Source organism: Cervus canadensis, chromosome X (assembly GCF_019320065.1).
Source record: "Cervus canadensis isolate Bull #8, Minnesota chromosome X, ASM1932006v1, whole genome shotgun sequence".
Taxonomy (NCBI): domain Eukaryota; kingdom Metazoa; phylum Chordata; class Mammalia; order Artiodactyla; family Cervidae; genus Cervus; species Cervus canadensis.
This window is the reverse complement of record NC_057419.1, coordinates 142,774,204-142,783,021: the sequence shown is the minus strand read 5'-3', so window position 1 is coordinate 142,783,021 and position 8,818 is coordinate 142,774,204.

Sequence of the window (8,818 nt, the reverse complement as noted above, 5' to 3'; positions counted from 1 at the left end):
ATGGACGTGTGCATTCCTTGCTTTTTGCTACACACCTAGAAGGGGAATGGGCTTCCCTGGTAGCTCAGTTGGTAAAGAGTCAGCCTGCAATGCAGGAGACTCCGGTTCGATTCTTGCGTTGGGAAGATCAACTGGAGAAGGGATAGGCTACCCACTCCAGTATTCTTGGGCTTACCCTGTGGCTCAGCTCGTAACGAATCCGCCTGCAATGTGGGAGACCTGGGTTCGATCCCTGGACTGGAAAGATTCCCTGGAGAAGGGAACGGCTACCCACTCCAGTATTCTGGCTTGGAGAATTTCATGGAGTGTATAGTCCATGGGGTCGCAAAGACGACTGAGCGACTTGCACTGCACTTAGAAGGGGAATGGCTGGCTGGGGGGTGGGGTGCGTAAGTGAAGTTCAAGTTCGGAAGAAAAGTGGCTGGCCCAGGTTGTGCCGTGGTTGGCTCCACTCCCTTGCCGACACTTGGTATGAGCAGTCTTTTTAGTGTTAGTCATCCTGGTGTGTGTGTACACAGCCATGTCCTTGCGGTCTTAGGCGTTTCCCGGCGACCAACGAGGGCGGGGGCGGGGCTGTGCAAGGAAGGGGGAGGGGGAGGGCGGAGGCGGGGCGGGGCTCGCAGGGAGGAGCGCCGGCCCGCTGGCCCCCACCGCCGGACCCCGCCGGGCGGCGCGGGGTGTCTTCCGCTTCTGAGCGGTGGCCGCGCCCATCCTCTCTGCCGACTTGGCTGCGGACACCGCTGGCACTGACCGCAGAAGAAAGAGAGCAAAGGGGGAGAGTTGTCAAATGCATCCTTTCTGGCTTTTCAGAAACGGGTCATGCCACTGTATTCCAGAAGGTAAAAACAAGCTTCTAAGTGCGTCTAATGAAACCGGAAGAACCTTCTTGAGAGTGGCACACACAGGCCGACTCCCCGTGGTTCTCCCTCCCGGGCTCCGTTGCAAGAGTCCAGGCCGGGCGGGGTGCTCCGTGGACACTTCTGGCCTGACTGACGGTCTGAGCTGGTTTCCAGACTTGACAAAGAATCCTTACCCACCCCCCCAAAAAAACAAACACACCACAAAGAAAACTGCAGATTCTTTGCACCGAAATATTGGTGCACAGTTCAAAAATTAAAAATTAGCTAAGACAATCCAAAAGCAGATTAAGAAATGAATATAGCATAACCTAGGGCTTCCCTGGTGGCTCAGCGATAAGGAATCTGCCTGCCAGTGCAGGACACGTGGGTTTGATCTCTGGGTTGAGAAGATCCCCTGGAGAAGGAAATGGCAACCCACTCCAGTATTCTTGCCTGGAGAATCCCATAGACAGAGGAGCCTGGCGGGATACAGTCTATGGGGTCACAAAGAGCCGGACACGACTCAGCAACTACATGACTACACAATGCCATAACCAAGTGGAGTTCATTCCAAGAGTGCAGAGGTGATTCAACTACAAATGACGTTACTATAATTAGCAATATTAATACATCCAAGGAGGAAAACATGACATCAGTAGATCTCGAAAGGGTATTTGAAACAATTCCACCCAAAAGAATTGAAAGCAGGGATTGGGACAGGTACTTATACATCAGTGTTCACAGATGAGTGGACAAAGTGTGGTAGAGACATACAGTGGAGTGTCATTCAGCCTTAAAAAGGAAAGAAATTCTGATACATATTTCAACATGGACAAACCTTGAAAATATTATGCTGAGTGAAATAACCCAAGACACAACTGGACAAAGAGTGTATGATTCTATGGTATGGGGTCCCTAGAGAAGCTCAGCTCACAGACACAGAAAGTAGGATACTGGGTGCCAGGGTCTGGGCAATGGGAGGGGGAATTAGTATTTAAGGGGGACAGAGTTTCAGTTGTGGAGATGGAGGGAGCTCTGTGGATGGATGGTGGTGATGGCTGCACACAAGTGTGAATGATCTGAACTTAAATACCACTGACCTGGACAGTTCAAAGTGGTCAAAATGGTAATTGTTAAAAAAAATTTCAGTTTGCTTAATAACACAGGAATTGGAATAGATGGCGTTCCAGTTCACTATCCACCCCGGAATGGTGGCTTAAATCAACTCCAAAGGTCCATTTGGCTGGTGGGTCCAAATCATGGGCAGGGCTCATCTCTGTTCTATGTGGTGTCAGCTGGGGCCAGCCCACTGAGGGCTGGGCATCTATTGCCAAGATGGCACATGGGCAAGTGGGTGCTGGATGGTCCCTCTGCACACGTGCCCCTCCGGGTCACCTCCTTCACAGTGTGGGGCCTGTGAGGGTGAGCCTCTCAAGAGATGGACTTCTCCTTGGATGTTACTAGTTTCTTCTGCCAGACTCCATCTAGTCAAGGCAGTCATAAAGGCCTGCCCAGGGCCAAGGGGACTCTACCTTCTGATGGGGGAGTGGAAATGTTCTGGAAGAGCAAATGGTGTGGGGGATATCACTCCAGCCATTGTTGGAAAGTGAAACCTATGATAGATGCTAGCTTCAAAAGCTGATATATACGCCTGCGTGCCAAGTTACTTCCGTCGTGTCTGACTCTGTGCGACTCTATGGACTGTATAGCCCGCCAGGCTTCTCAGTCCATGGGATTCTTCAGGCAAGAACACTGGAGTGGGTTGTCATGCCCTCTTCATTATATATATATATCTCAAGCCAAAAGGCTAGGTGAGTTACTGTCTGGATGCTTCACTCTGGGGAATAATTTTGAGGATTAATCTGGGTTGTTTTGTTGTTGTTCAAGTCGTGTCTGGCTCTTTGTGACCCCATGGACTGCAACATGCCAGGCTCCTCTGTCCTCCACCTCCATTCAGGAATCCATCCACCTTGGGTTTGCCTTCTTTCTCACCTCTCAGCCCTGCTGACCCCACAGCTCTTGCTGCTGGGGGTCTCTCAGTAAGACATATTTTTGGGTAGAAGTCAGCGAGAAAGCCAACCTGACAGCCACCATCTCATCACTTTCAGTCCCAGGTGGAGGTGGCTTCCCCCACACTGCAGCAACTTTTGACCTGCTCAGGCGAGAACCACAACCGCAGTCACCCAGCCTCTTAGCTCCCGGTGCCTCTGCTATGCCAGGAAATTCTTGTCTAGGACATAGAAGTTGTAAATAACTTTATTGTTGATTTCAGGAGCTTCCTCAAAATCCATTTATCCAAACATGACCTTCCTTAACCAGCCCTCATCAGGGTGACGGCCTCCAACTGAGCATCACAGCACTGACTTTGCAGAGGGCCCCTTGTTCTTGCAGTTACCTTCAAAGCCCTGGCTCAGAAGGGTCCACCAATCCTGAGTCAGGTTGGCTCCATCCCCATCAGATCCCATCATTAAAAGTCCAGCCTTACAGCAGACTCAAAAAAATCTAATTAAAAACATCTCACCCCTGACCTGGCCCTTCTGAGAAGTCTTAAGGTCGTGGTCTCTCTTAGTGCAGCCCGAAGTGATTTTGGCCTGGCTTGACCAAATATCATCTTGGTGACCTCACAGGGGAGTGAGTGGGTGCCAACAGTGGCCTAAGGGTCTTAACTTGTGAAATCTGACACCAGCATCCTTTCCTAGTCCCGTGTTACATCATACTGGGAACAAACAGACCATCCTGTCCCCAAGACAAACAATTCTGGGACTGGGCATCCTTTCCCACTGTGTTGTCAAACTGGGAACAGAGCAGAGTACACGAGCTTCTGGCTCCAGGACAAACTTGGTCCAGGAAGGTAAGACTGTAACCCAACCCTAGGTGAAGACCCACCCCTAGGCTGTGTCCACCAATCAATCCACAGTGACCATGTCATACCCTTGGCTTGCCCCCAGATTCCCACCTGGATATCACTGCGCACTTCCCTGGCCCCGAGTCTTTTTTCTAGCTTCCTTGGTCTAGGTGGTGTCCTTCCTCATTGCCTTTGCACTGAGTCCAGTAAACTCAGCTTTGCCGGATCAAAAGGCTTTGCCTGTGGTCTTTGAGGAGTCTTCCGCCAACAGCTGCAATTGGGAAAAGGTGGGAGGGGGGCCCCCATGGTCACCCTGAGGCAGAATTGTGTTCAAAGCCAGATGGTGGCACCGGGTGGGGGAGATGTGGCCCCAGCCCCCAGCAGGCCTCAGCCAGGCAGGGTCCCCCAAGTCTCATTCCTTCTTACACTCCCTGGGCTCACCCCACTGTGGGAATGCCTCTGTGAAAGGTAAGAACAGTTTGCTGAATACAAGCCCTTTGCATATCATTCCATATCACGTGTGGATCTTGTTGGATTCGGTTTTTCTACTTTTTGAGACTATTTTGACATATACCCGGGAATGGAATTGCTGAGTCCTGTGGTAGTTCTATTTTTACTTTTTAAAGGAACCTCCATACTGTCCTCCATAGTGGCTGCACCAACTTATCCATTCCACCAATGGCGTATGAGGGTTCCCTTTTCTCCATGTCTTTGCCTACATTTGTTATTTATTTGTAGTCTTTTTGATGCTAGCCGTTCTGACAGGTGAAGATTTGTACAATTTTGCATGGCAAGTACCAGGAACAAAATTAAAAACGTGTCCCAAATGAGGATAGAATACTTGGAACACAGATCATCCTGGATATGGAAAGAACTCTCTGTTCCCGATAAAAGCTATAACTAGGTCGCTCACATGAAAAGAAACTCAAAAGGGCCCATGAAGAACATCCAACGCCACTCAAACCAAAAGAAATGTGCATAAAAAGCAAGCTATGCTTTTTTGCCAGTAAATTGGCAAAGGTGAAACTTTGGCCAATACCTGGTGTCTTGGAGGCCACGTGGGCTACGTCTACCAAAGTGAGCTAGTGATCCAGCTCCTGAGGGTCTCGCCTAAAAAATATCATTGTCTCAGTGTGTAAAAATACACATGCAAGGAAGCAGGATTGTTTGTAGTGGCAAAAGCACAAAGAGAAGAACTGGAAACAACCTAAGTGACTCCCCAACAGAGGACCATGTACATCACTTGACAGCATATCCAGACAGTGTCTGCTCCGCAGTTCCGCAGAGGAGCAAAACGGGGGTCCACCTGCGAGCAGCCTTTGAACACCTGGCTGGACGTGGGGTAGGCTGGGGGAGCACCATTTTGAGCAGCGGCCAGTGGACCATGGGTGCTGGCATGGTTGCTCTCTGCTCTTGGGGAGGAGATGATGCAGGAAGGGAAATTCAGAAGGGCTTTGTCTTCCTTCATATACTGTACTCCTAGGCTGTTTGGGGTTCTCCATGAGAAGCAGGTATTTTTAAAAGGCAAGGTTTGATTTTTTGAAAAAAAAAAAAAAAAAAAAAAAGGACTCTAAAAAATGTTCTGGCTAGGAAAAAAACTGACCACATGGTGGCCAGGAATGGGACTACTGATCCCAGGTTGGCTTTGCTCCCAGCCTGCTCACTGGTTGCCTTAGAAACAGGCTAAGAGAGGGGGAGCCAGTTATCTCGGGGAGCCATTAAGGCAGTGACTCAGCAGAAAACCTAGCCCAGGAGGGAGGTCTCCATTCATTGTTTGTGCCTGCTGACTTTATTCTCTTCTAGAAAAACAACAGTGAGGGAGGATTTCTGATGTCACATTTGCAATCTGGCGAGAGGATAAAAAAATGAAGGTTTTAGGACACATCGACCCTCTCTTCTATATTGTCACTAGCAGAGTGATGTCTCTTCTGTCCCTAGGAGATCACAGGTCCCCTGCCCTCTGCCAGCCGTTCCTTTGGTTCTACTGAATCTGCAGCTTCTACTTGTGGCCTGGCATCCCAGAGCCTCCCGCTGATGGTGTAAAGCAAGCTTCCTTTTGCAACTGGTGGTTCCTAGAGCACAAGCAAGCCAAAATCACCACCCAGTATTAGCTAGGGAGCTTAGTGTGGTTTATCCCTTCAACAGAGAGAAAAGGGAAGGGACATAGCTTTGCTTGGATTTGGTTCTGGCTTGCTGGGGCACAGATCTGTCTTGACCAACGTTATAGTTTAATGTCTGAAGAGACCCAAGTGGCAGGAAAGGAGACAGAGGGGAGAGATACACAGTGTGGAAGAAGATAAGATGTGTTGGCTAGCTTGTGTTGGGAGTTCGAGTGAGGGAATGGGAGGTGTCAAGAATAACTTGTGGTGAGTTTTCATTCTGGTCACAATTGATAAGAGTATATCAGAACTAACTCTCCCTGGAAACACCTTGAGAAGTTGGTCAAAATGTACATTTTTCCCAAAAAAAAAGTATATTTTTCAAGAACAATTTGTAGGCACCGCAGAACAAGGCCTACTCGAGCGGCTAAAGAGGAAAGAGGACAGAAGCAATATTTGAAGAGATAGTGGCCAGGAACTTTCCAGAAGGGACAAAAGGACATCAGATCCCAGGTTCAAGGAGGTTACAAACATTGAGCAACATAGATACAAAGAAAATCACAGCTAGGCTCCAGGCACCTTACACAGTCAAACTGTTGAAAATGCAAGAGAGAGAACTATTCCAAGCAGCTAGAAAGAAATGAAACATTGCCTGCAGAAGCATTGTAATAAGGCTGGTAGTGGGCTTTTCAACAGAAATAATGAAAGGTGATAGGATGATACCTGAAACAGTGCCAAAAGGGAAAAGTTGCCAACCTGGAGTTCTATACCCAGAAAAATAGCCTTTAAAGATGAAAGCGTAATAAATACATTTCAGGCAAAGGTTGGGGAAACTCAATGCCAGCCTACCTATCCTGTATGAAATATTGCAGGTAGTTCTTCAGGCTGAAGGGAAATGCCCCTGCACATGAAAAGATGTTCAACACCATTAGCCATTAAGGGAGTAGAAACCTGCAAACTACAATAAGCTGGCCCTTCACACCTACTAAAATGGTGCTCGTCAAAAGGACAGACAATAACTTGGGGCCCTCACACGTTGCTGGTGGGGCTGTAAAATGGTGCAGCCCTTGTGGAAATAGATCCTCAAAATGTTCTATGTAAGTTACTATACCACCTAGCAATTCCACTCCCAGAGAAATGAAACACAGCCACAGGAAAACATACATAAATGTTCATAGTGGCACTATTAATAGGCACCCCAAAGTGGAAACAACCCACATTTCCATCTATGGAAAATGGATTAACAAAGTGTGGTCTCTCTGTACGATGGCATATTATCCAGCCATCAACAGGAATGGAGGTCTGACACAGGCTGCAATGTGGCTGAACCTGAAAGTCAGTCACATTTATGTGGAATGTCCAGAATAGCTAAAACCATAGAGAGAGCAAATAAGTTAATAATTGCCTTGGGTTGGGGCTTCCCAGGTGGTGCTAGTGGTAAAGAATCTGTCTGCCAATGTAGGAGACTGGTTTGATCCCTGGAGGGGGGAAGATCCCCTGGAGGAGGACATGGCAACCCACTCCAGCATTCTTGCTGGGAAGATCCCATGGACAGAGGAACCTGGCGGGCTACAGTCCATGGGACCACAGTCGGATATGACTGAGTGACTAAGCATAGCCTTGGGCTGGAAGGGGGACAGGGAAACACAGGCAGTGACTGCTGATGGGCATGCCATTTCCTTTTGCAGTTTGGAATAAGTGAACGCTATGGTATGTGAGTTATAGCCAAGAAAGGGTGTCACAGACCCCAGCATAGTCACCCCAGCCCTCTTGATAAATGCGTGAAGGAGCCCCGCATTTCCCCTGCATGCAGAGGTCCATCCAGAGAATATTTGCTATTTAAAGTGTTATTCAAAAAACACTGATGTCTAGGTCATGGGCCCCATAGAGGGGATTTGGTGATGTTTGCAGGAGTCAAGAGCAGAAAACAACAGAGGATGGTTCATACTCGTTAATGGCTCCGGTGGTGATGTTATCCTCTCATTATTTTCTTGACCCTATTTTCAGCCAGGAGATGAAGTCATTTGAGAAATAAAGCAAGGGAGGGAAGGAGGGATCCAGGGTGGAAGACCAGAGCAGCAGGAAAGCATGCAGAGCATTAGAAAGGGAATCTATGCAGTCAACGCAGCATAAGTGAAACCATGCAGACACTATGAAGCCAGGAGTGCTGGGGGAGGGGTACATGCAGGGCTGCAGACCTGATCCGCAGGGTAACCCAAGACGGATGACACTAGTGACATTGAAAGAACATGAGAAAGGAAAAAGGAAGGAACACAGAGCAGATGGGACAATATGGGCATCTCAGGAGGGAGAATGGGGTGTCACTGGTTAGTGGGCAAAGGGTTCATGTTGGTAATGATGAGAAAATTGGGGGGTTTCAGTGGTGGTGATGGTTACACAACACTGTGAATGTATCCAGAGCCACTGAATCGGATACAAATGGCTCGCGTGATAAATATTATGTCATGTATATAAACCACAATAAACACACACACAACCATATGGGCAATTACATTAAAATGTCAGTGGATAAACAATGATTGCCAGGCTGGATTAAATGGAAAAAAACCCAACGATATGTTGCTTAAAAGAGTCACATTGTATTTTGAAAAAAAAAAAAAAACAGCTATCTTGAGATAGAATTGATATAAAATCAACTGCTCGTAATTGAAAGCCTAGACCTCTGAAAGTTCTATCTATGAAACCGTCACCTCCAAAAGTTTCCCCTCCCTCTTGGTGACTCCCCTCTCTCACACCTCCATCCCCACCCATCCCTAGACCAGCCACCCACCAGCTTTTTGTCAGGAGAGATAAGTTTGCATTTCCTAGAATTGTGTGCTTTTTTTGGTCTGGCTCCTTTCACTCAGTGTAGTTACTCTGAGTCCAATAGTTCATTCCTTTTTATTGCTAAGTTTTCCTCTGTTGTATGATTATACAGTTCACGCAGTCACCTGTTGGCTGTTTGAATTGTTTCCACTGTCTGGCTGTTGTTATTAGAGCAGCTGTGAACACTCACGTACAAGTCTTGGTGTGGA